General features: G+C 38.9%; 1 non-coding gene across 1 annotated transcript; it reads left to right on the forward strand.

The window, feature by feature from the left end:
* The first annotated feature begins 590 nt into the window (after positions 1-590).
* On the forward strand, positions 591-697 carry LOC131226462 (small nucleolar RNA R71). The gene has a single exon (XR_009161845.1). It is a non-coding gene; the product is annotated as a small nucleolar RNA R71 (small nucleolar RNA).
* Positions 698-24,402: the final 23,705 nt, after the last annotated feature.

Below are 24,402 nucleotides of genomic sequence, written 5' to 3' on the forward strand. Positions count from 1 at the left end.
TGATCTTGAATGTGTTTTAGAACTGGATCTTCTTGAGGTTTCACTTTATTTAGAACTTAATTAAAGAAACCTTGAGGGGTAGCAGCTTGTTCATTTCTCCAACTGAAATTTGGATGATTTCTCCAATTGGAATTGTATGTATTGGAGGTAAGTCCATTGAAAGGTCTTTGATGATTGTTTATGACATTAGATTGCTCATTCAACACCTCTTGAAAGGCAGATATCGTTGCACAATTTTTTGTTGTGTGAACGTTGCTAGCACAAATATCGCAAACTATTTCCTTAACCTTATCCTTCTTTAATTCTATGGCCTCAAATTTCCTTATGAGATTGACACTTTAGTGTTGATATCATCATCCTCTTTCAAAAGGTATACTTAGCCCTTTTCCTTTGATTAAGAGGGCTTAGAAGTGGTGCTTGATTTTGGGTAAGTGTCCCATGATTGTGCGTTTTCAGTAAGTCTATCCAAGTAGTCCCACATATCATTGACATTTTTATTTATGAATTCCCCATTACACATTGTCTCAACCAATTGACGCATGGAAGATGTTAGACCATCATAGAAAAAGTGTGTAATGCGGCACGTTTCAAAACCGTGTTGTGGGCATGAGCTGACAAGATCCTTGAACCACTCCCAACATTGGAAGAATGTTTCATCCTCCTTTTAGGCAAAGTTCATGATTGACTTTCTAAGGGTGTTCGTTTTATGATGTGGAAAAAATTTCTTTATGAACTCTCTTATCATATCATTCTATGTGCTAATAGATCTAGGACGTAATGAATGTAACCACGTCTTAGCTTTCTCTTTTAAGGAAAAGGAAAGAATTTCAGCCTGACTGTGTCCTCAGACACGCTTGGAAAATATAAAGTGGCTATGATCTTATCAAACTCTTTTAAGTATATATATGGATCTTCTGACTCAAGCCCATGGAATTTAGGAAGGAGTTGGATCACCCTTGGCTTAATATTCATGTGTCCCATATTTTCTGGAAAAACCATGCATGAGGGTGTGCTCACCTCTGCCAGTTGTAAATAATCTCATAAAGTATGAGGCGGGGGTGCTTGATGCACCTCATTCTCATCCTAGATGTCCTCCACCCTAGGTTGGGGTAGAAGAGGTTGGTTTGCAGCCATCACTTCAATTAACTCTAGAGGATCTCAAGCGGTGTCTAGTCCTATGATGGATAGTCAACCCCTCAACCAATCCTCCTTTAGTCAAGAGACGTCAAGTGTTGTCACGGACCCACTTGGGCATGAAACACTCGTAGCCCTCAATTCAGATTTTAAACCTAAAACTAAAAGAAAGAAAGGAAATAGAAATCTAGAAAGAAAGAAGAAAATAGTTGGAAAGAAGTAACCAAATTCGAAGTTCCTAAATTAAAAACCTGTAAAACAAAACAAAACAAGTCTGTTTCTAAAAATAAAAAGTCTAAAATTAGAAAGTTCCAAAAAAAAAAAGAAAGTAAACTAGTAAGGAAAAATTCCTATATATAAAACAAAGAAATAGAAAGTTTCTAAACTAATTAGGAAAGTTTTAAACATAAAATAGAAAGTAAGTTTCTAAAAACAAAAGAAATCCTAGAATAGAAAGTTTATAAAACTAGAAAATAGACCCTAATCTTAAAAATAGAAGATAGAAAAACTAGAAAATTAAAAAGAGATTACCAATTTAGAAAGTATATGTTAGGGTCCTACAAAACAGAAAAGTCATGTTGGTTTCTAAAAAAATCAAATAGAAAAACCTAAACCTAAATTTAGAAACCCTAATTTTAACCTAATTCTAAAACTAGCTAATCCTGAAAAAATGTAACTGTTAGTCCCAGGCAATGGCGCCAAAAACTTGTTCACCACCCCAAGTATAGGGTTGCGATGTAGTAATAATTTCAGTAAGATCGAGGTCGAATCCACAGGGACTGAACCTTGTACGTATTCTGAAAGTAACTCGAACTATAACTAGAAGAAGATGTAATGTAAATCAGGGAGAATTATGGGAATAATTGTGAAATTAACTAAAATTTGCAAAATTCAAAGGTGGAAACTAGGGATTCCAAGGATCCACTTGTAAAGATCAGGGAGATCTACACTTGATTCAAGAACACAACTGGATAAAGAGTCCTATCTTCATCCAGTTGGAGGATATAACATTAAAAATCAATTCTGAACTTCCTTTGATCCAGTTTTCCACAGATGAGAGGTATGAGAACTAGACTTGATTCCATCACAAAACCATGCCCATGAGACAAAGTAAACAATAGAATTTAACCAATCCACACCCAATCTAAGAGAGTTATGAACGTAGGTAAGGCTTCCATCATCCAACCATATCCATGAGATGATAGTGAATAATAGGGTCCTTACGACCTTAACTTCTATATATGCATAGAAAATACTCATAGATATTGCAGATCCATTGTAATTTAAGTCACAACAAACCATTAAAACTATGAATATTCTATATAATCAAATTAGAAGAAAGGAAAGTTCAATAAACATGAATCAAAGCTGTAGAAAATACCCAGCATGCTACAAGCTTCCCCTCTTAGCCCTAGCTAAGAGGTTTTGCCTGACATGATCATGCTAAAGTCTCAAAAAACATAACAAAATAATGAAAGGGAAAGGAAAAAGCTGAAGAAGAAAGAAGGAGAAGAAAACTCCTTCAAGGGTCGTCTCCACGTCTTTCACTCTCTCTCTTACCTTAGCTTCACACAAAAGATACTCTCTCTCTCTCTCTCTCTCTCTCTCTCTCTCTCTCTCTCTTCCACGTCCCTTTTTATAGCCAAAGGACGTCCAGCCATGTTTGGACGCGATTTGTGGGATGGCCTGAGTTCTATTCTGACTTCATGGATGTGGTTGTGGCCACCTTCTCTCTCTTCTGGACGGTCTAGATCATGCATCCGATCACCACCATGAACGTACAATGACCTATAGAGGAAATGGCGCTCGGACATGCTTAAGTGGAGAACCTTCTACCACTAACGTGCTTGGTGGGCACACAGTGATGTTTTCGACAAAATCCACCCCATTCATTGGATTCTTGGTGAAATTTCAGTCAGAAAAGAGTGGTAGTCGAGTTTTCATGCAGCGCACTGTATCAACTCACCTTGCTGTTCATCCTGCATTTTCCATCGATCTATGTTTGTACACGTGCATGAGGCCAAAAGGCCACCATGGCCAGGGTCTTGGCCACCCCCTGGACGCAATGAACGGTCTTGATCGTGCAACGGAATCACGATGGGGGCCCACTATCGATCACGGCATGAGCAGCATCCACTCGCTGTTGCTTTACGTGGAAAGGGTCGGGTCAGTCTGGCTTTGACCGGGCTGCCCAACCGATGTGGTGCGGGAGTGCACTGCATTATGCACTCCCACCTTATATGTGGGGTCCACTGTAATGTTTGTGAGAAATCCTCTCCATCCATCCATCTTGCTACCTCATTTAAGGGGTTGAGACAAAAATTGAAGCATATTTAGATATCAGGTGGGCCACAGATCAGTGTTTTATAAGATGATCTATTCTTTGGGCCACTTATACAAGGATCCAATGGCTGAATTTTGATGTGTACGGTTAATTTAGGGTCTTCAGGCCAGATATAAAGTTTTGAGCCAAACGGATGGTGAGAACCCTGTGATATTGCATTCGGGATGATTTTCAGGCCTCTTTAGTATGAATTGCTTTGAGTTTCTCGGATCTCTGGCGTGTAAATTCTTCTATCTCAGTCCTCTGGGGTCCGTCCCTTTCCTTGGTAAATTTTTAGTGTTAAATCCATGCTTTTAGTACCTTTTTTCAGTCCAGGCTCCTAAATTCACCTTGCAACACAAACATGATTAAAATAGGACGTTAAACAGTATCATGTTCGTAAAATCAAGTAACAGCTAGGGTTTAATATGCAATATTTAACCCTCAATAGTCAATCCTTCTAATTTGTGTCAATGTGGATTGGAGAATGCTTGGGACATCTCTAAGTGATTGGATTTTGGCGTTAAACCTCATTGTGTTCAACAATCTAAAAATGGGGTTATTGTTGGAGGAGCTTTCACGATTGACCAGCTAGCACTGGATCATTCCCTTCAAGTCCAAGGGAAGCGTTTGGTGAAGATAGCTATGCGCACACATCCCTCCCCCCGGGCATTGGTTTAGTATTATGTACTTTATTTAGGTTGCAGTGGGCAATGATGATGTGGTCTTCTTCTCCTTGGATGCTTTGAATGATACATTTTATATTGATTGCAGTTTTCCAGCATCTTCACGCTTGTCCTAGTGCCAGATTACCCTTATTTGTGTTTGCTTTTTGAGCTCTTTTCTAGTTTGCGTCAATCTTCTGTCTCGTTGCTCTTCGAGATGTTGAGCTTTTTTAAGGGGCTGATTACTTAGGCATACATGCATCTTGCGAGGCTGTCGTATATTTTTTTAAGGTATTTTTCTTCCTTCTGCAACCTTATTTTTTCATGTTGTCTTGTCCTTGTACTTCGTGTATTGATGCCTTGTTATTCTTTGAATTTAGCAAGTACGGCTTTGGGAATGACTAGCGATGATTGTTCCCTTCCTTTTTCATGTCCCTTCATGCATTGATGTTCCTTGCTGCATCCCTAAGAACCTTCCCCATATTGCAGGTAGGAGTGAGCCTTTGTATCGTGGGATGTTTTCACAGTTGTAGAGTTGGGAGGTTCATTGGGACTCTTGGCTTATTGACCCCACCCATCACTTGTAGTGCTTGTCATTAGTCCTTGATCATCATCGGGTTTGTAGTCTTAGTTTTCCTATCATTCGATTCGATTCCTACACTAGTTCGGTTACTAGCAGAATATCCCACCTTTTAAATTTTTTAGAGTCGGACATCACCACCTTCCTCAGCTTACTCAAGGTTTCGGGACGTAGGTCCAAGCGTTGTGGGCGGGTTGCCTTACAATTGATGCACTAGGCTTGGAGTCCTAGGGTCCACCTTTGGTGAACGTCCCTGATCTTCACTAGGTTTCGGGGTTTATATCGACATCTTCTGGGTTGGTACCTGACTAATGCAATCAATTAGTTAAATATTCTGGGTGATGTCAAGTCTTCATCGGCTCTTTTGAGCCTTGTGAGGAGCGGTTGTTCATTGATCCCAACTTCCTCATCTCCGCCCATAGCCAACTTGCTATTCGAGATTTTCTCCTTGCACTATCTTTGTACTGACACGTCCTAGTGGTTGTCAGTTGCCCATCGAGAGGATGATGATGAGAGAGTTGCTCAAAGATCTGAGAGGAAGGAATTGGCTTACATGCGCATGGAGGTTAGCCAACTTCGAGATTATAGGAGTATGAGAGATACTTAGCAAGGATGTGGATGAGGAGTGAGAGTTTATTTGTTGACTTATTGGGTTTATTGGGCCGTTCGTATGCACTTTTTGTATGGTACACGAACCACGATATTGTATTTTGGTTTTTTGGAAAATGGGGGAAAGACATATACATGTAAAAAAAAAAAAACTTATGATGAAATGAAAGAAAACTTTTGGAAAATCCTTTCTACTTTATGTCGTCAGTGTGCTTGTTTCTAGATTTTGTGCCAAGATACAGGAATCAAAACTATGGCTCACCTAGTGTTTTGACTTATGACTTGAGGTCAACCTATGGGGAATCTCCAATCACCTAGAGGGGTGTGCAAGTGGAACCGTTGCCTTCCAGAACCTGACAGATCTTGTAGAACCCTTATCTTTAGCTGCGCTTCCTTTTATTCTTGACTTGGCCTGCCTGAACTGATCTTTGGTGCCTGCTTTTTATTTTCATTTTACTTCTTTTTTTTTAAACCATTTTTTTCTATAACGCCCTTTCGGTTTTTCACTACAACCAGTTTTTCCTATCATTTTTGCCTATGGTGTTGTTTCATGTTTTCACCATGTCTTAGACATTTGATCTTGCCTTCCCCTTAGCAGTTATGCTGTTTTAACCCTTGGTGCCCTTTCAGATTTTCACCAAGCCCACTATGTGCCCACTATTTTTACTCAGAGTGCCCTTTTGGGTTTTCACTCCGTCCTCTTTGTTTAGGCACATTTTTTTTTCTTTTTTGATTTTTTTTTATTCTAGTAGCAGTCGAGAGCTAGGATATCCATCCTTGATGATCAATTAGTAGCCTTTCTTGCCTTGCCTTAAGTTACAATAGTAAAGTTGTTGACTTGAGCCAGGTTAACCTTGAGAGGTGAAGGGGTTGTTGTTTGTGCTTTTCTTCTTCCTATTTTTTCTGGATTGTGTGCTTTTATTTTGTGCTTGTTTTCTTTTATTTATTTATTTCTCCTATTTTCCTTTTTCTTTAATTTTGATTTTGTAGCGCTTATTGGGGGATTGGAAAGAATGGTTTATAGGACGACCAGCTTTGGTTAGTTGACTTCAACTTTTCTAATGTAACTCTTGACAAAGTTATATTAACTTACCCCTGAAAGATTTTCACATTGTCAGCATTGATTGGCTCTGGAAGATCCTTGCCCTTCATATTAGTGAGCTAGAGGGCACCTCTTGGGAGAACTTCTCTAATCACTAGTGGTCCCTCCCACGAGGGTTTGAACTTTGCTAGGGGATCTAACGATAGAATGCACTTGATGACTACGTCACCTACTTTGAAGCTTCCTTTTTAGACTCTTTTATTGTAAACCCGAGCGATCTTTTTCGACTTCACTTTCAAGTAAAACCCAAAGAAATGAATTTTCTACTTCGACTGACAGAACTGCTTCACATTCGTGCGTACGCTAGAAAGGAGTTACGCTTGTAGCAGATCATGTAAATGTCCGATAGGCCCATAGTGCATACAGAAGCAACCCAGACCAGTCCTTGTATGTCTTGACCATCTTTTTTAGTACCCTAATAAGTGTCTTGTTAGCGGCTTTGACCCCACCATTTATCTAAGGGCAGTAGGGGCTCTATCGATAACATTGAATCGTGAACTTGGTGAGGAAATCATCCATCTTCTTGTTGTCGAAGGGTGACCCATTGTCTGTGATGATGGCATGTGGGATTCTTTACCGACATATGATGTTATTTTTCATGAACGTGATTACTTGACATACTGCTATAGTGGTATAGGATGATGCCTCTAACAACTTAGTGAAGTAGTCGACTGGTACAATGATCAAGCATAAATATTGCATATTTATTCTCTCGATTGTACGAGTTTCGTCTAAATTCAAGTGTTAAATTGATTCAATAATATATGTTTTCTGCATGTGAGGTAATTATGGAAACCAACGATGAATAGATGCTCAAGGTTATAGAATTAAGGCTTAAAGGAGTTCAATTTAAAGACATGAAGATTTGGAGCTCAAAGGGAAAGCTTTGATGAGCCAAAGATCCGATGAAACCAAGTACTAAAGATGAAGAAAATACTAAAAAATCAAGCTCTTAAATAAAAAAATTAATAGACTGTTCGGTCCCATCGAAAGTACCAAAGACAATCCAACAATAAAGCATAATTTTCAGAGTAAATTTGACCCAATTGTCAGGTATGACCGAGTAATGTTCGGTGCCACCGAAGGGAGATTCAATGCCACCGAAAGTAGACAGAGATTAGACATGTTTTGAACAAATTTGGTTACAACTAAAAGTTAATTCAGTTCAACTTTGGTGTTATCGAAGGCCATCATTAGTGTGATCGAAGCATAACAAAAGTGTATAAATTTGAATTTGGTTCAAAGTTGGTGCAAATTTTTTCTATTTAAAGGGGTGTTTTAGGCCATTTTAAGTATGAATTAAGGCTTGAGAGAGAGATCACATAGAGGCAGAGCTTCCAGTAAGCCATTTTTCTTCTTTAATCATTCGGTTCTACTTGGTTTTTCATGTCTTTCTTTTGTTTTTGTTTAAGGTGTTTGTCATTCTCAGCTAATCTCTTAGCTAAGGATGATTATTGATATTTAATTCATTTCTTATGAAGGTTATTGGTTTTCATGTTGAATTGTGATTATGTTTGGTTGAATTCCTAGATTGGGGAAGGAATCAATATGTAAAGTTGATTGATTCACTGTGGCTTCTGAGTACAGTGGATGATTTCGATTTCCTATGATTGATTACCTAGATCTTCATGAGAGATTAAGTTTATTGTGATTCTAATCTTTATTGGATGTTTGTGATTGATATTACTATATTATCTTCCTATTAGAATGGATTAGAATCTAGTTCTAATTGAGTTATCGATGTGAGAAAACAAATTAAGTTCAAGTTCTATTAATTGGAGAATCATGGATCCTTAATTGCTTTTATTAATGATTTTACACCTCTTTTACTTCATCGGATTAAAAATCCAAACAACCTAATTAGTTTTAATTATATTCTCACCAATTTCCTGTTGATCGACCTTGATCTCACCAAGATTATTACTACATTGCAACTTTGCAGTTGGGGTTGTCAACCCTTGAGTTCAATCAAGTTTTTGGTGCTATTGCTGGGAACTATTATGTTGAGAATACATAGGTTTAGATTAAGTTTTTTTTTTTCTTTCTAGTTCTGAAATAGGATTTTAGTTCTAGAACTTTTAGTTAGGAATTTTATAGATTATTTGTTTTAGATTACTAACGTTATTTTAGTTGCTCTTTTGTATGATTTCTAACATAGTTCTTTTAAATCAGTAACCTTTTTTCCTTCCTCTTTCTAATCATTTTTTAGATCTCTTAATTCCTTTCTAGTTAGTTCAGTTATCTTAGAATTATTTTATTTCGTTGTAGGATTTTAATTTTTAGATCTAGGGGTTAGAACTTTGTTTCCTATGCATGGTGCATGCCCAAGTGGGTAAGGGATCTTACACAACGACTTCTAAGTGAAGGAGGTTTATTCGACGGGCTTTCGATCCACCGTTGAGTTAGGAAATATCTGAGTACTCCTGAAACATCCTAAATTATGGTTTCGAATGCTCCAAACATGGTTGAGAAAGAGCCACACTTTAATGAGAATATTGAAGCTGAACTTAACATGCCATTTGCTAGGACGGTGCGCCATGAGAATGAGGCACACTATATTCCTCCAGTCAGAACTTTAGGGTGTGTTTGATTTTTCAATTCACAGGGGTTTGCACTCTCCCTGAGCATTTATTACATGCTCAAGGAAATGCCTTGGGTTTGTCAGCGAGCATCATCACCATTTCTTACGTTTGAAAAAGTCGGGCGGGATTGTAAATGCCCTTGTGCTCATTTGTTTTTGGTGATATGTGGAAACGTTCGTATGGCAGCATATTGGGTTGGCCAACCACACATATTCAATGCCTCATACATGGGCGCGAATTGGTTACTGACAGGTTAGTATTGAGACTCTTACTAAAGTGACGTCACCAAGTTCTGTGGGCCCCACCATGATGTATTTTTGTATCCATGCCATCCATCCATCTGGAGAGATCATTTTAGGGTAATATCCAAAGAATGAATCACATCCAGTGCTCCAGTGGACCCCACCATAGAAAACAGTGGGGAGAGTGACACCACCGTTAAAAACTTTTGAAGGCAAGAAAAGTTTTCGATCAAGCTGATATTTGTGTTTTCCCTTCTTCAATGTCTTTTTTAACTTTTGAACTAGTTGGATTTCAAAAAAATTTCATGGTGGGCCTTAGGAAGGTTTCAGCGGTGGTCATCAATCTTTTCGTTGTTTTCTGAGGTGTGGTCCACTAAAGTTTTGGATCTACCTCATTCTCTGACTTATACCTTAAAATAATATCTCGAAATGGATGGACGTTATGGATACAACACATACATCATAGTGGGGTCCACAAAACTTGGTGACATCACTTCAATAGCGACTCTTGCTACTCAACCTGTTAGTATCTAATTTGCGTCCCTCATACACATCCTCTGGTCCACCCGGGCAGATCATTAATATCATGGTGCATCCAAACCATCCATTCAGATATTACACATTCAAATTCACACCTAAATCATATGTAAGGTGAACGTCATGGTGGGCCGCATAATGACGTTTGAATGGTGATGGATGCCTCATCATCGCTGCTATTTATGGTGTGTTTCCGATGATCGTTGGATACGATTCATTTTTTGGATAATGCACTAAAATGATCTATACAAATATTTCAATGATGTAGATTTTAGAAATACATCAGTGTGGTTGGCCACTGCTTTAAATTGTTATTAGTAATGAAGAACACCTTGTACAACAGGTAAAGATAGAAGGTGTTACAACAACCAATCCCCTTATGTGGTTAATGGCATTTCAGTGGGACCGTTCATCACGGCCCACCTTCACTGTCCAGTACCGATCGACCCACTATACCAAGGTCGTAATACAAATAATATGCCATGTGTGAGATATATGTCCAAAACTATAAACTGTCTAAATTTTCATGGTCAATAAGCTATACTAATGAGTATAGTATAGCATCCAAAATTCCAAACACGTGCCGATAAACAAAAAAGAAGAAGCAAAAAACAAGTTCTTCCAATAGTGAATACGACCCGAAAATCCAAACACATATACATCAACGGTATAGGACCATTAACTGAAAACCCATAACAAGGACAACAACACCTATAACAATGTACAAAACCAGCAGCGAGTCACGATCTACGTCAGTACAGCCATGAGACGTCTGTGTCCCTGCTGGTACCGTCGGAGAAGGCAGAACAGTTGAATAATACAAACCGGACTGATTGGAGACATCGAAGCCTGCCTGATTCGGAACAACGCCACCCAAAAACGTGGTCCAGGCAACAAATGCCTCCTCTGCATACTTGAAGGATCTGAAGCGATAATGCGAGTATCCCTCGACCTGATCCTTGCACTCATCTCACGAATAATAGATCTCTAGCTGTCTTCCTACAAAGACAATGTACACTTTCTCCATCCGTTCAAAACAAGAAGTCATTAATGATCGTTAGATTATCGATAATTATAAGTAGTGACCTACTGGGTAATATGTCACCGGCATAAGTGTCGCCGTGACTTGCGCATCAGTTAAGCCAACATGTACTACAAATTAATAACAACAATAACATTACATCCCTATGATTAAACCACTTGAGGTTTCAACCTGTGAGGAAGATATATATATATATATATATATATATATATATATATATATATCTTCCTCACAGGTTGAAACCTCAAGTGGTTTAATCATAGGGATGTAATGTTATTATTGTTATATCAATGCACGTGTTTCAAATATATACCATTAACCTGTACCTGCTATCCAAATGTAAGTGTAAAAACAAGTACAAATACTCAAATTTAAGTTACACAAGTCCAAAAAATATGATACTTAAAAAATTGTCGTAAGACCAAAGTATATGAACGACTGATTCCAACCAGTCAAAGTAGGCAAAATATTAGTGTTATACGTGGGGTCCATCCCCATTCAGCAACATCCTAATGAATGATGTTCTCTTCTCTTGGGCAAAGTTAAGGAATGCAGCCCCATATGATTCTTCTTTCGACAGCAGCTTTGTGGCTCATAAAACCTCATAAGCCATGAGTCCCTCCAACTCTTCTAAAGCCAGTATGATTTGTGCCATCTGACCAAAATTCTTACCTTTATCAATTGAAATGACAATTGACTTCATAATGCCCCCAATATCTACCATCCCAATCCTAATCATATTGACTGGTCGCTTCAGTCTCGGTCTTTTTTTAGAATTAACCATGGAATTCATGTTGCCGGGGGCATTCTCATGCTGTGTCGGACTCAGATGGGGAATATTTTTGCCTCCACAACTATCAAAAGACCAATGGACATGCAGTGCATCCTTGCCAAGATCTTCTAAAGATATGATATTAATATCATCATTCATATCAACGGTGTGGTTTGATGAAATTTCTGTATCTCTCTATTGAGGAGCGGTAGCGCTGGGAGGGAAGTTGCCAGTGGCACATGCTTTACCGGTGGCCCAGTCATTTCCGAAGATGAACTCAACATCATCGAATCTTTGCATGAGTTTGCCACGAAACTGAGTAGCATCTGGATGAGAATACACATAATTCAAAAATTAACCTGTCACTAACACTGTACGCTGTATGATAATATATAATTGACATGTCAGAAGAGTTAAACCTTAATGTATTCCATCCACACTTCATCTGATGCGATGACAGTTTCTAATTCCGGGTCCCAACCAAACCCAGAGGCACTCCGTAGATCTTTAACAGTGAGGAAGTTCTTTTTCACTGTACAAATGCGGTTTTTTACGTTCCCATTAGTGATGATGAGGCCTAACTTCATCCTCATATTTTCCACGACTCTTATAAACAATTCCATCTTAAATCTAACACCACTTTTTTGACCAGCAAGCTCCATCAGTCCGTCGATTAAGATGTTGTCCATGTCACTCGTCCAACAAAGAACACCTCCATATGACTTGTCCTCAATACCACTGTTAATGGTATGCTTTCTGGGCGATCTTCGTGGGGTAGTAGATGGTCATCCTATGTGATTTTTCATTGGAGTAGATAGTACCGATCGTCTATTCGGAGACATGGAGCCGTGTAACACCCTAGTTCTCATAACCCAAGGACGATCGCTCGAGTATGAATGGCTTGATTTGTCTCTAACAAGGTTTAATGAATTGATAAAGATTTATCTTCTCGGTCTGATCAGGCTAGAATGTAGGTGATCATTCCATTACTTTAGATATGCGTTTATGCCAAGTTAGGTTCCACAGTAACACCCAAGTACGGAAAACTACAGGGTGTTATGAGCCACTTCGGTCAACCTCAATCTGATTAAAGATAAGTTAAGATTGTAAGTATAAATAAATCGGTCTACCCCATGATTAAATAATCAATGTGAACTGTACCTGGTTTCAAAAAAAGATTCCATTTTCAACAGACAAAGTTTGGAACAACAGTATGACTGATCTTGTAGGGAGATTCTTGAATGTTACTTTGATATCTAGCACATGTTCGTATTATTACAAGGTTTCTAATTTTATTGACTTACTGGATGAGCTTGGTTCCACATTTTAGACACGATTTTATCACGTTTTCTTGCCCACTCATCTCTTTCGTGTGGGGTGACATTTAGAAGGACACGACTTTCATCAAGGATGGATACTTCCGTAGGTGATGGGGTCACACCCTTGGCAACACAACTAGATGACCCCTCAAACTCATCAATGTCATCGTCCCTTGATGTCCTTATGAAGTTGTGTAACACACAACAAGCTAGCATTATCTTCACTTGAGTTTGTACAGGATATTGTGAAGTAGTCTTCAGAATTGGGAACCTAGCTTTCAAAACTCCAAAACATCTTTCTATTACATTCCGTAATTGTGCATGTCGATAATTGAACAACTCTCGAGCATTGGATGATTTTCGACCCGTACGATACTCATTAAGATGGTAGCGTACACCGTGATCGGGGCCATGAAACTGGGCGAGTGCTCGTATCCTGCATCTACTACGTAGTATTTACCTATATATTGAAAATAATTTACGATTAATAACAATCCTTAATCACCTCTTGTTGTAAAGCTATCAAAGTGGTTGATGTCCATGGGTTTACCACAGGATCACTTGAGTGAGTCAATGCACTATGCAAAACATGTGCATCCGATGCGAAACCTTCCCATCTAGCTAACATGTACACAAACTTCATGTTGAACTTGCAAGCAGCTAGAACATTTTGTGATATGTATCCTTTCCTCGTTCGATAGATAGCACTATCTGCATATGCTACGAATGCAGGGATGTGTGTCCCATCAATCGCACTAATACAATCCTAAGTTAAACTTGTCAATCATTAGGTGATATTGGCATTTGTAATTTGATCCCCATGGATCGTAATCAACTGTGATGAATATATGTATTATTATACCTGAAAGTATTTCACCCAATGTGGGTTCGATGAAATCTCAAATGTGGTCTTGAGTGCAGGTAGTATAACAAAATCTGCATATAAAGAAACAACTGCATCCAATACTCGATTAACATATCGACTCACGGTTTCGCTTGACTTTATAAAATGATGTCCAATCACTTAGTTATGCACATTGTGACTTAATGCATGGAGAAACATGACAAGCTGTTCTTCCAAACTTACGTGCTTCGCATCCACCAATAATCCCTCATCTCGTAGGATTGAGCAAAGATTAAAGAACGTGGTCTTCTTCATTCATAGTTGGGAAACACAATCAGTCTCCCTTGCCCTAATAATCTCATTGATTATACGGGCACGGTCATAATCAGCAGACCTAGGCAGGTTGCAAAAGAGGTACGTATGACAATACTCCTTAGCAGCGATTGTAGCAGATCCTGCAGCCAATATAACCGCAAAGAATTCCAACTCTTCGTCTGTCTAGTCGCTCCCAACCATAGTGATTCACCTAACTCTCTATAGGATACATGTGACTTTGATTAGCAGTTAAAATATTTACATTGACTGGATTTTCATTACAACGACATTTTATATAATTCTATGCGGTACTCGAGTTGTGGGGACCTGCCTTATGGACAGGTATGATCCATTTACTGTACATGTGGCATACATGTACCCATTCAAATCTTAGAAATCATCATGGGTGGGGCATGTTTTAAAAATATTTATACAGATTGAAATCAGTGGCTACCATTTGGACGGATGAAAACCGGTGTAATTTGGGTTTTCTGTAAAAAAAAAATGGTGGTGAACTATCTCTATTAGGCACACATATGGAAGGAAAGATGAAGCACCATCGAGCTGATGTGCAACAACTGATCCGCCAATCTAGATCGCCAATTAACGGAAACCAATGTGGGCGGAGCAGGGCTGGAAGTTCACACTGATCGGACAATCCTAACCCTCAAATCAAATACTTGTAAGAGAAGGTTCCAATTACATAATTCAGCGGTCCAAATTTATCTGGAAAATCAAATGGCTCCGATCATCCAATTAGACCTATTTACACGATGTGCTCCATCCAGACAATGACCCGAATTTGGTCGGTGCACCACTGAGTTGCATGCATGCCACCTTCTCGGTTTTAGGACCGGCTGTTTTTTATACATACACTCCCCTATTCATGGTAAAAGGATAGACAGATGAGAGTTATTTACACTCGGGCTGCGTTCCAAGGTTGATACGCCGTTACTCAGAACTGTATACGTGGCGTAAAGTACCTTAGGGCCCGTTTGGCCGGGCGGATTGGAAGGGATTGGAAGTTAAATCCTGGGATTGGCCGGGCGTGCCAAACAACTGGGTGATCTGATTCCGGGATAGAGCAATCCCATGGATTTTAAGACAATCCACTGACAACACCGTCACTACCTTTAAAGCCCATCCAATCCAGCCTAATCCTAATCTGTTCAAATTTGCGTGGGACATGTTTGGTTCGAGGGATTGGAAGGGATGGGAAGGTATAATCCCGGGATTGGCTGGGCGTGCCAAACAGACACGATATAGCAATCCCATGGATCTCAAGACAGTACACTGACAACACCATCATTACGTTGAAATCCATGCCATCCAGCCTAATACCATTCAATCCCTTCCAATCTACCCGGCCAAACGGGCCCTTAAATTAAACACGTAATTGTACAAATCACTCTCAGCAAGTAAAAATCCAAATTTGTTAAACAATCAAAACGTGATTTTTCATCCTCAACTATTGAAATGGGACCATTATATTAATTTCATTTATAACCGTCCAATCATTATCCACCAATCCAACAGTTGGATTACATCCTTACCCTTGCTCGGGTGGTAAAGTCTTAGGAGTTTCAACTCCTGGTCAAGGGTTCGAGTACTCATAGGTGGTGAAATTCCACTAGCATGAGTGTGTGGGGTGTGTGTGCGTGTGTAATAAAAAGAAAATAATAATAAATAATAAAAAATAAAAAAATCCAACAGTTGGATTATCAAATGAGCATAATATTTTTACCATTATTACGTCTAAAGTGGGACCAATGATTTGGACAGTTTAATGTGAATTATGTGTATTCCAAATATGCAATTTGGAAGTGTCTGCTTATCATCCATCATACTCGCCAGGATATTAAAGATTTTCTGTAGAAAATAACAGATGGGCGTAAATATCATCTCTCTGGATTATGATATAATTACTGAACTAATACGGTAATTGTGAAAAGTAGAGTGGTTCAACTAGACCCCATCATTCATGTATTGCGATATAATACTTCAACTAGACCCCACCATAGAAAACTACGGGGACAGTGACATCCACCGTTCAAAACTTCTTAAGGGCCACGGAAGTTTCCAATCAAGCTGATATTTTTGTTTTGACTTTATATATATGTCTATGTTAACTTATGAATAGTTTGGATCTCAAAAGTACATCATGGTGGACACTATAAGTGTTTCAACGGTGGGTGTGACTGCTCCCACAGTTTTCTGTGATGGATCCACTTTAACGTTAGATATATTGGACGGCATGGATACAACACACGCATCATGGTGGGGTCCCTAAGAAGTCCACCATCAAAAACCTCCTAGGGCCACTGTAATGGTTATTTGACATCTAACCGGTTGATTAGGTCATACAGACTTGGATGAAGGTTGAAAATATATGTCAACTTGATCCAAAACTTTTGTGGCCCCCAAAAAATTTTTAATGGTGGGTGTTCAATCGGCACTGTGTGGTCCCCTTGAGATTTGGATCAACCTCATTTTTGGGTTACTACTATAAAATAATCTGAAAGAATGGGTGGACGGCATGGATGAAACACATACATCATGATGGGCCCACTGATTCACTGACCACTAGCCATTTGCTAGTGGCCGGGGGAGTAGCCAGTCCCTTTCCGCAATCTAAAGTCATGTCTGAATAAGTGGCCCACCTAAAATTTGGTAGTAGCTTGGGTTTCGCTGTCCCTTCGTACAGGTGGGTCACATGATGACAGTGTTGGATGACGTGTGCATAACTGGGTGGACCCACATTCCATCTGGAAGTTTCTATGGGACGCAGATTCACTGCAAAAGCCTTTAGTATGAAGTTCATGCGCAGGGATGGTGGGTGAGGCCCACTGTGATGTTTCGGAGAAATTCACCCCGTCCATCCGTTGTGAGAGATTATTTTAGATCATGCGAAAAAAATGAGGCGTATCCAACACTCAAGTGGGCCACTGGAGAGGAAATAGTGAGAAGTTAGTGAGCACCGTTGAAGTATTCTTAGGGTTATAAAAGTTTTGTATCGGGCTATCTTTTTCGTGTTTTCACTTCATCCCATGGAATGACCTTATATATGCTTTGGATAACATATAAACATCAAGGTGGAGCCAAGGAAGGTTTCAACGGTAAAAAAAAAATAAAAAAAATAAAAATTCCTTCCCATATTTTCCCTCTCGTGTGACCCACTTTAGTTTTTATCCACCTCATTTTTTGTCACACATCCTAAAATGCTCTCTCAAAACTGATCGATGGAATAGATTTCTTACGTACATTGCAGTGGACCCCACCCAACATCCTTGTGTTGGAACTTCTTCTGCATCCCGTTTCTATGTGAACATTCCTCTTCTCACTGTTTCCCATTGTTACCCTCACTGTGGCTGACTTGAGTTATGGATCCTTGGCCGGTTGGATTTTGGATCTACTCCTGATGGATGGTTGGATGACACTCACACACATTAGGGTGGCCCCCACACCTCTAATGTACAGTAATCTTCATTCGTTTAACTAGGTGTGAACATTACTCGTGGGGCCCACCATTTTTCGTAGTTTACTACGTTGGGTGCAACGAGAAGAAACCTTGCGTCCGTGGGCCACCACAATGTGTGAGTGTCATCCAACCGTCCAAGGGGCCCAGAATTGTCCGAAAACAAGGGTTCCAGCATGTCCATGGCCCACCCCTTTTGATGGAATCCAGGAAAACTGCAATACTGGCATCTCTCGCATACCGCTAACTAACCGTCACGTCGGTGGATCTTTTATGAGATCTGATACATTCATTAGGTACTATCATCTCTTCACCCTGGAACTCAAAATAACATGATGATCCCAAACTCAGGTGGGCCATACCTTACAAAGCCATTGTCGTGAAGCATCCACCGTTTGTTTTGTAGGGTCTCTTATGGGGTTTATATGCCATCCAATCCATTTATATGATGTGCCTTATTTAAATGAAAGGATGAACGAAAAATCACAGTATACCTGAAATGAAGAAGAAGCAGACATACCTGAGTGTGTGGTGGAGCGGGAGGGAATGCCGTGGCGCGCTCCGGACAAGTTCCCGATGAAGCACTGTGGTGAACGCAAGATGAACAGTATACCTGAAATGAGGAAGAAGCTACTTCGGTCAGGGGGCATCTCAGCATTATGATAGGAACAATATGTAGCGATGGTGGATGCTCGTACATGCGAGGAAGGCTGGAGAGGCACGAAGGCATCTGTTTGAGAGGAAGACGGATTATATAGAGATCGTGTCATATGGGCGTCGTGCTCTTGTGGACCATGCTCGCTGTCATCCTGTCGTAGAGACGTCTTTGGAGATCGCCCGGATCACCTGGGATTTCTCATCGAAATATCTAGACGATGGATTTGCATTTCCCAGGCACTAACGCACGCCGCCTTCCCACCCGTCAAACGAGTGAAAGGGTCATGATGACCCTTTTCGCAGCGAATTCACCACAACTTGAAAAAACAAACACGCCCTTAAGAAATTACCTACAACTGGTAAGGACAACTACACCATCTTGCATGATTTTATTTATTTATATTAATGTAGGTAATCTAGATTTCAAACCGGGGGTGGTCCAACTACTCCCTAAGTTTCATGGTCTGGATTCTGAAAGTCCATACATGCATCTTAAGGAATTCGAAGAGATAATTGAGACCCTACATTTCAATAATGTCTCCCAAGATGTAATGAGATTAAATTTATTCCCTTTCCTCTTCAGGAGCGAGCTAAGGCATGACTCCACTCTCTCAAGTCTAGATCTATCGGGACGTTGGCTGAGATGACCTGAGAATTTTTGAAAAAGTCATTCTCGATCTATAAGACCAACATCTTAGGCATGTTATCTTGAATTTCTTTTGGAAAGATGATGAAACATTTTTCTAGTGTGATTAGCTTCTTCTATATAATGTATTAAGCTCAAACATGCACTAGTTTTTTAAGATGATGTGCAACAGCGAGTTCATGAGTAAGGATCCTTATGAGGGTAGGGAATACTTCAATATGTTGGCTGAAAACACATAGTCATGGGACACTTCCAACAAATTGGATGGTGTCAAGCCTCAACCTAAAGAGAAAGGGGAAATTGTGTTGGAGTTTGAGATCTAAACTCCATAAGACCTTATGTAGGCCATCGACGGATGAAAATCGTATAAACCTTATATAGGTTGTGAAGGTTTATGGTGAACCTGATTTAAAACCATACGAATTGTGAAATCTGATACACTCTAGGAAAGAGTGTATCAGCCAGGAATGGAGTAGGCATGTAGTTGAACCACTATACATCTTGTGCAATAAGCAAAATGTTTTATTTCTTATTTATTATATTTTGCTAAACAATATTCATGATTTACTTTGCTACAGCAAACATGTTTGACAGAATGCTTGAATGATGTTTTCACTTTAGTAGACTTTATAATTGCACTTCTTCTTATTTGTACTACTCTACATAAGTGTTTAGAAGTAAGTGTGTTGAGTGCCAAATATTGCATATTCTCCCTTATTTATATCTTGTTTTTATAAACATGATAATGCTTAATGGTCTATTTTATATATGTTTGTGTTGTAAGGTGAATTTGAGAGTTTGGATTGAAAAGAATGTTAAAAGCATGGATTTGATGCTCAAGAATCATTAAGCCAAAGATTGGATCTTAGAAGACCAAGAATGAAGAATTCACATGCCAAAGGTCGAACAAAACCAAGTGATGAATGAAGAGAATCGAAAACTTAAAGTGAAGAAAAGGAAGCTTAATTAAGATTTTCCAGCTTCGACTAGTCTAAGCCCTGCTTCGACCGGTCCTGGCTCTGGCTCGACTAGTCGAAGAAACTTCGGCTCGAATTCCAACAACATGAACTTTTAATTTTGCATGATCCTCGACCAATCGAAGGTGACCCTCGACCAGTCGAAGACTGTCCTTGACTAGTCGAGGGTTACACATACAGATTTTGTGTAGACTGCGTAAATTTGTGGCGGTTTCTGGACTTTTCCAACTTAGTATGAAAGTTGGAGTTCCCCAACTATAAATAGAAGTCCCGAGGATATTCCTAGGTATCTCTATGGTTTGAGGAGTGGAGCAAAAGGGTGGAGCTGCCATCTGAGAGTTTTTCTTCTTCTTCCTTAGTTGTTTTTATGCTTTTTTAGGACTTCTTAGTTCAATCATGTCTATGGTTGGCTAAACCTTTTAGATAGGGCTAAGAGGTGAAGCTTGTAGTGTGATTAAGATGTTTGCTTTGCTTTGATTCATGTTTTTATTGAACCTTATGGATTCTAGTTTTTTTATTAAGGAATATTTTTAGTTTTTAGTGGTTTGTTGTGACAAATTACAATAGATCTGTAATTGCTTTGAATATCTTCTTTTCCTGATTTGAGATTGTGAAATTAGTAAGTCTCGTTGTTCACCATCATCCCTTGGGCATAGTTGGGTGATGAAATCCTTCCTAATCTTCACAATTCTCTTATGGTTGGTTGTGGGATTGGTATATCCTGTTGTTTGCCATTGTCTCCTGGGCATGGTTTGGATGATGGAATCACTTCCAATCCTCACAATTCTCATCCGTTGAGATTAGATTCATGAGAAGTTCAGAGATTCAATTATCTCTCTTTTCCAATTGGATAGGCTAGGACTCCAATTCCAGTTGAATTTCTTGAATCAAACAAGGTAGCATCCTGAGAAGCTACAAGTGGATCCTTGGCACCCTAGTTCCTTTTAATTGATAGTTTTCACCTTAATTACAATCATTCACTTTATTCAAAATTTACATCTTCTTCCAGTTCTAGTCTAGTTACTTTCAGAAATGTACAACTTCATTCCCTATGGATTCGACCTCGGTCTCATAGAGATCATTACTACATTGTGACCCTACACTTGGGGTTGTGAACAAAGTGCATGTTAGTTATCTAGTTAAATTTAAAAAGTCATATTCACCCCCCTCCCTCTATGACATATATTCAAGCTTCGTTTAGAGCGGTAAAACTACAATTTCAATTGGTATCAAAGCGGGTTCCTCTTAAAGGGCTTAACAACTTAGAGGGAGATCCTTGTTAAAGTTGAAAATATGTCTAAAATTGAGGGAACGTTGGTCTTAAGACCACCTCTTTTTGATAGATCTAACTATGTTTACTAGAAAACTAGGATGCATATTTCCCTTAGATCATTAGACCGTGCGATTTGGGATATAATAGAAAATGGGTGGCAAGCACCAATGGATCAAATCATATCGGACGATGGTGTTGCCACTTTAAGACCCAAACCCCATGCATTTTGGACCAACCATAACAAAACTAGGTCTAACTATAATGCAAAAGCATTAAATGTTATTTAGTGCACTATTTCTCTAGAATAATTCATAAGAATATGCATGTGCGAAACAACCAAATAAGCATAGGATTTGCTAGAAACCATCCATGAAGGAACAAGCACAGTAAAGCGTTCTAAACTCAATTTCCTAACAACACAATTTGAAAACATAAAAATGGAAGAGCATGAAACATTTATGGAGTTTTACACCAAGTTGAGTGACATATGCAACTCCATGTGGGGGTTAGGAGAAAGAGTTCCAGTTCCACGAATTTGTAGGAAAATCTTAAGATCTCTACTAGAATGATTCTCTTTCCAGGTCACTACAATAGAAGAATGTATAAACATAGATGAATGAAAGTAGAAGAACTCTTAGGTTCCTTACAGACATATGAACTACATTTTAAAACTCCTACAAAATTCAAAAACATTGTTATAAAAGCCTTACAGAAAATATATGAATTTAAGGATGACAGTGATGACAATGAAGATGATGAAGAAATGGCCTTGTTGGCCAAAAGGTTCAAGAAGCCCTTTAATAAAAACCAAGAAAAGACCTTTTACAGAAAAGAGAAGTATGATTAGAAACGCCAAAAATGCGAAATAAGTAAATCACCTAAATGGTCAAAAGATCTTCAATGTTACAACTATAGAGGGTATGGTCATCTTTCTTCTAAATGTCCCACCAAAAATAAATCAAAAGGGAAGACAATGGTTGACACATAGGATGACTCTGACGATTCAAACTCAGACTGAGATGAATCTCAAAGTGATGGAGACTAAGGCTCCTTGAAAAAACTCATGGCATCCACCACCATAGACATCCCTGAATCAAAGGACATTGAGAACAAAGGTGAACATATGGAAGGAAAGTCTTCCTCTAAAGAAGAAGAAGAAGAAGAAGAAGGGTAAGAAGAGGAAGTTAACAAAAGCAGCTCGCAAGAAGCTTATCGCCAACTTTACACCAAAATCTTAAAAGTTCTTAAAAAGCTTGGTCAGGTTAAGGCCGAAAATCAGCAGTTGAGCATGAAATTGGAAGAAGCCAAGGCAAAAAATGAACGGTTGGCTGATGAAATTAATGAATACATAAGAAACAATGCCAACTATGCACAGGAAAATGCCTGATACGAGAGCGACTTAACTTACCTAACAAAGATAAATGAAGACATATAAACAGAACTTAGCAAGATGAGAGCAATCAACCAAGGTTTGAAACTAGAGTTAGAAAAATCCAAATCTCATGCTAACATAAGTCACAGGTTTACCTAGAGTGAGAAAAACTAGAAAGACTTCTAGGAATGGGTAAGAGTTCAAGGGCTATGAGAGGATTAGGATATACAAGCAACAAAAAAAGCCTACTCATGCTCCTCTTATGATTAGAAAATCAAAGGCTTTAGGAAGTAAACCATAATCATCTCCAATTTGTCATGCACGTGGCGACATGGGACATCTAAAATTTGAATGACATAAGAGACATTCAAATTTTAAATGTCTACCTAAGAAGCTACATAGGTAAATATATACCAATTAGAAAAATATTGTAGACTGTGAGAAGTCCACCTAAGAAGCCACCATAAAAGAAAAGGAGATGAGGAAGTATCCAACGCCAAAATGAATAAGAGAATGAAAGAACAGTTCAAACAAGTTGCCCAACTAAATAAAAAATAAGGGAAATGATAAATCAATTGAATTAGGGCAATAAACAATTTGCTATAAAAACCAAGTCTCCTAAAAAGAATTTGCCTTTGAGAGAGGAGCCCAAGAAAGATACGCTCTCTCCTAAACCTAGTACCGACCCAAAGAAAATGGTCTACAAATGGGTTGTCAAAGATAAAGAAAACTACTTAGTAATACATACCACTTTTAAAGCAGGCAGTAATGCTCGATGCTATCTGGATAGCGGGTGCTCAAGACACATGATTGGTGACCGGACTTATTTATGCAATTATATTGATTTCGATGCTGGTTTAGTCACTTTTGGAGATGAGAGAACCACTAGGATAGTAGGGTGGGGAACAATTATTGGGCGAGGATTACCCAAAATTAAGAATGTTCTCTACGTGGAGGGATTGAAACACAACCTCTAAAGCAAATCACAGATTTGTGACAGGAAACATTCGATTAAATTCTCTAAAGTAATGTGCGAGATCTCAGACTCCATAGTTAAATTAATTATGAGAGGTCTTCGTACTTGTGATAACTTCCACGTTATTAAAAGTAGTGGAGAATCTCTCTCTAGAAATATGCCACATGGCCAAAGATAATGATTCTGAACTTTGGCACCAAAGACTCGGCCATGTCCACTACAGAAATATGTCCTACCTAAGCTCTAAGAATCTAGTAAGCAGGCTTCCCAAGATTATGAAAAATACAAGAATTTTCTGTGGTGATTGTTAAAAGGAAAAAAAAAATTTTTAAGTTGCTCACAAAAAGACAACCTTTGTGGCTACTTCTAAGCCCCTCGAGCTCTTACACATGAACCTTATCGATCCTACCAGAGTCCAAAGTCGGGGTGGGAAAAAATACTTTCTGGTTGTCGTGGATGATTACTCCAAGTCCACCTAGGTCACCTTCTTAAGGAAAAAAATTAGATACTTTTGATGAATCTAAGAAATTGGTGAGGTGACTCTAAAATAAAAATGGACATATGATAGATAAGATCACGAGTGATCATGGTGGAGAATTTGATAATGACCGATTCCAAAAATAAAATAAATTGTGATGAATTTGGAATTCTTCATGAATTCTCAGCACTCAAAACTCCACTACAAAATGGAGTTGATGAAAGGAAAAACAGGATGCATTAAAAAATAGCCTTAATAATGTTAACAGCAAAGACTTATCCAAGAGTTTTTGAGTAGAAGCTATTAATATAGCCTGCTACACTATCAATAGGTTCTACCTAAGAGCGGGGCTGGATAAAATAGTATGTGAGTTGTGGCATGGAAAGCCACCATGTGTCAAGTATTTTAGGGTCTCTGGTAGTAAATGCTACATCCTTAGAGACTGGGAAAACTTAGGTAAATATGACCTTAAGAGCGATGAA

The sequence above is a fragment of the Magnolia sinica genome, chromosome 14 (assembly GCF_029962835.1).
Source record: "Magnolia sinica isolate HGM2019 chromosome 14, MsV1, whole genome shotgun sequence".
Lineage (NCBI taxonomy): Eukaryota > Viridiplantae > Streptophyta > Magnoliopsida > Magnoliales > Magnoliaceae > Magnolia > Magnolia sinica.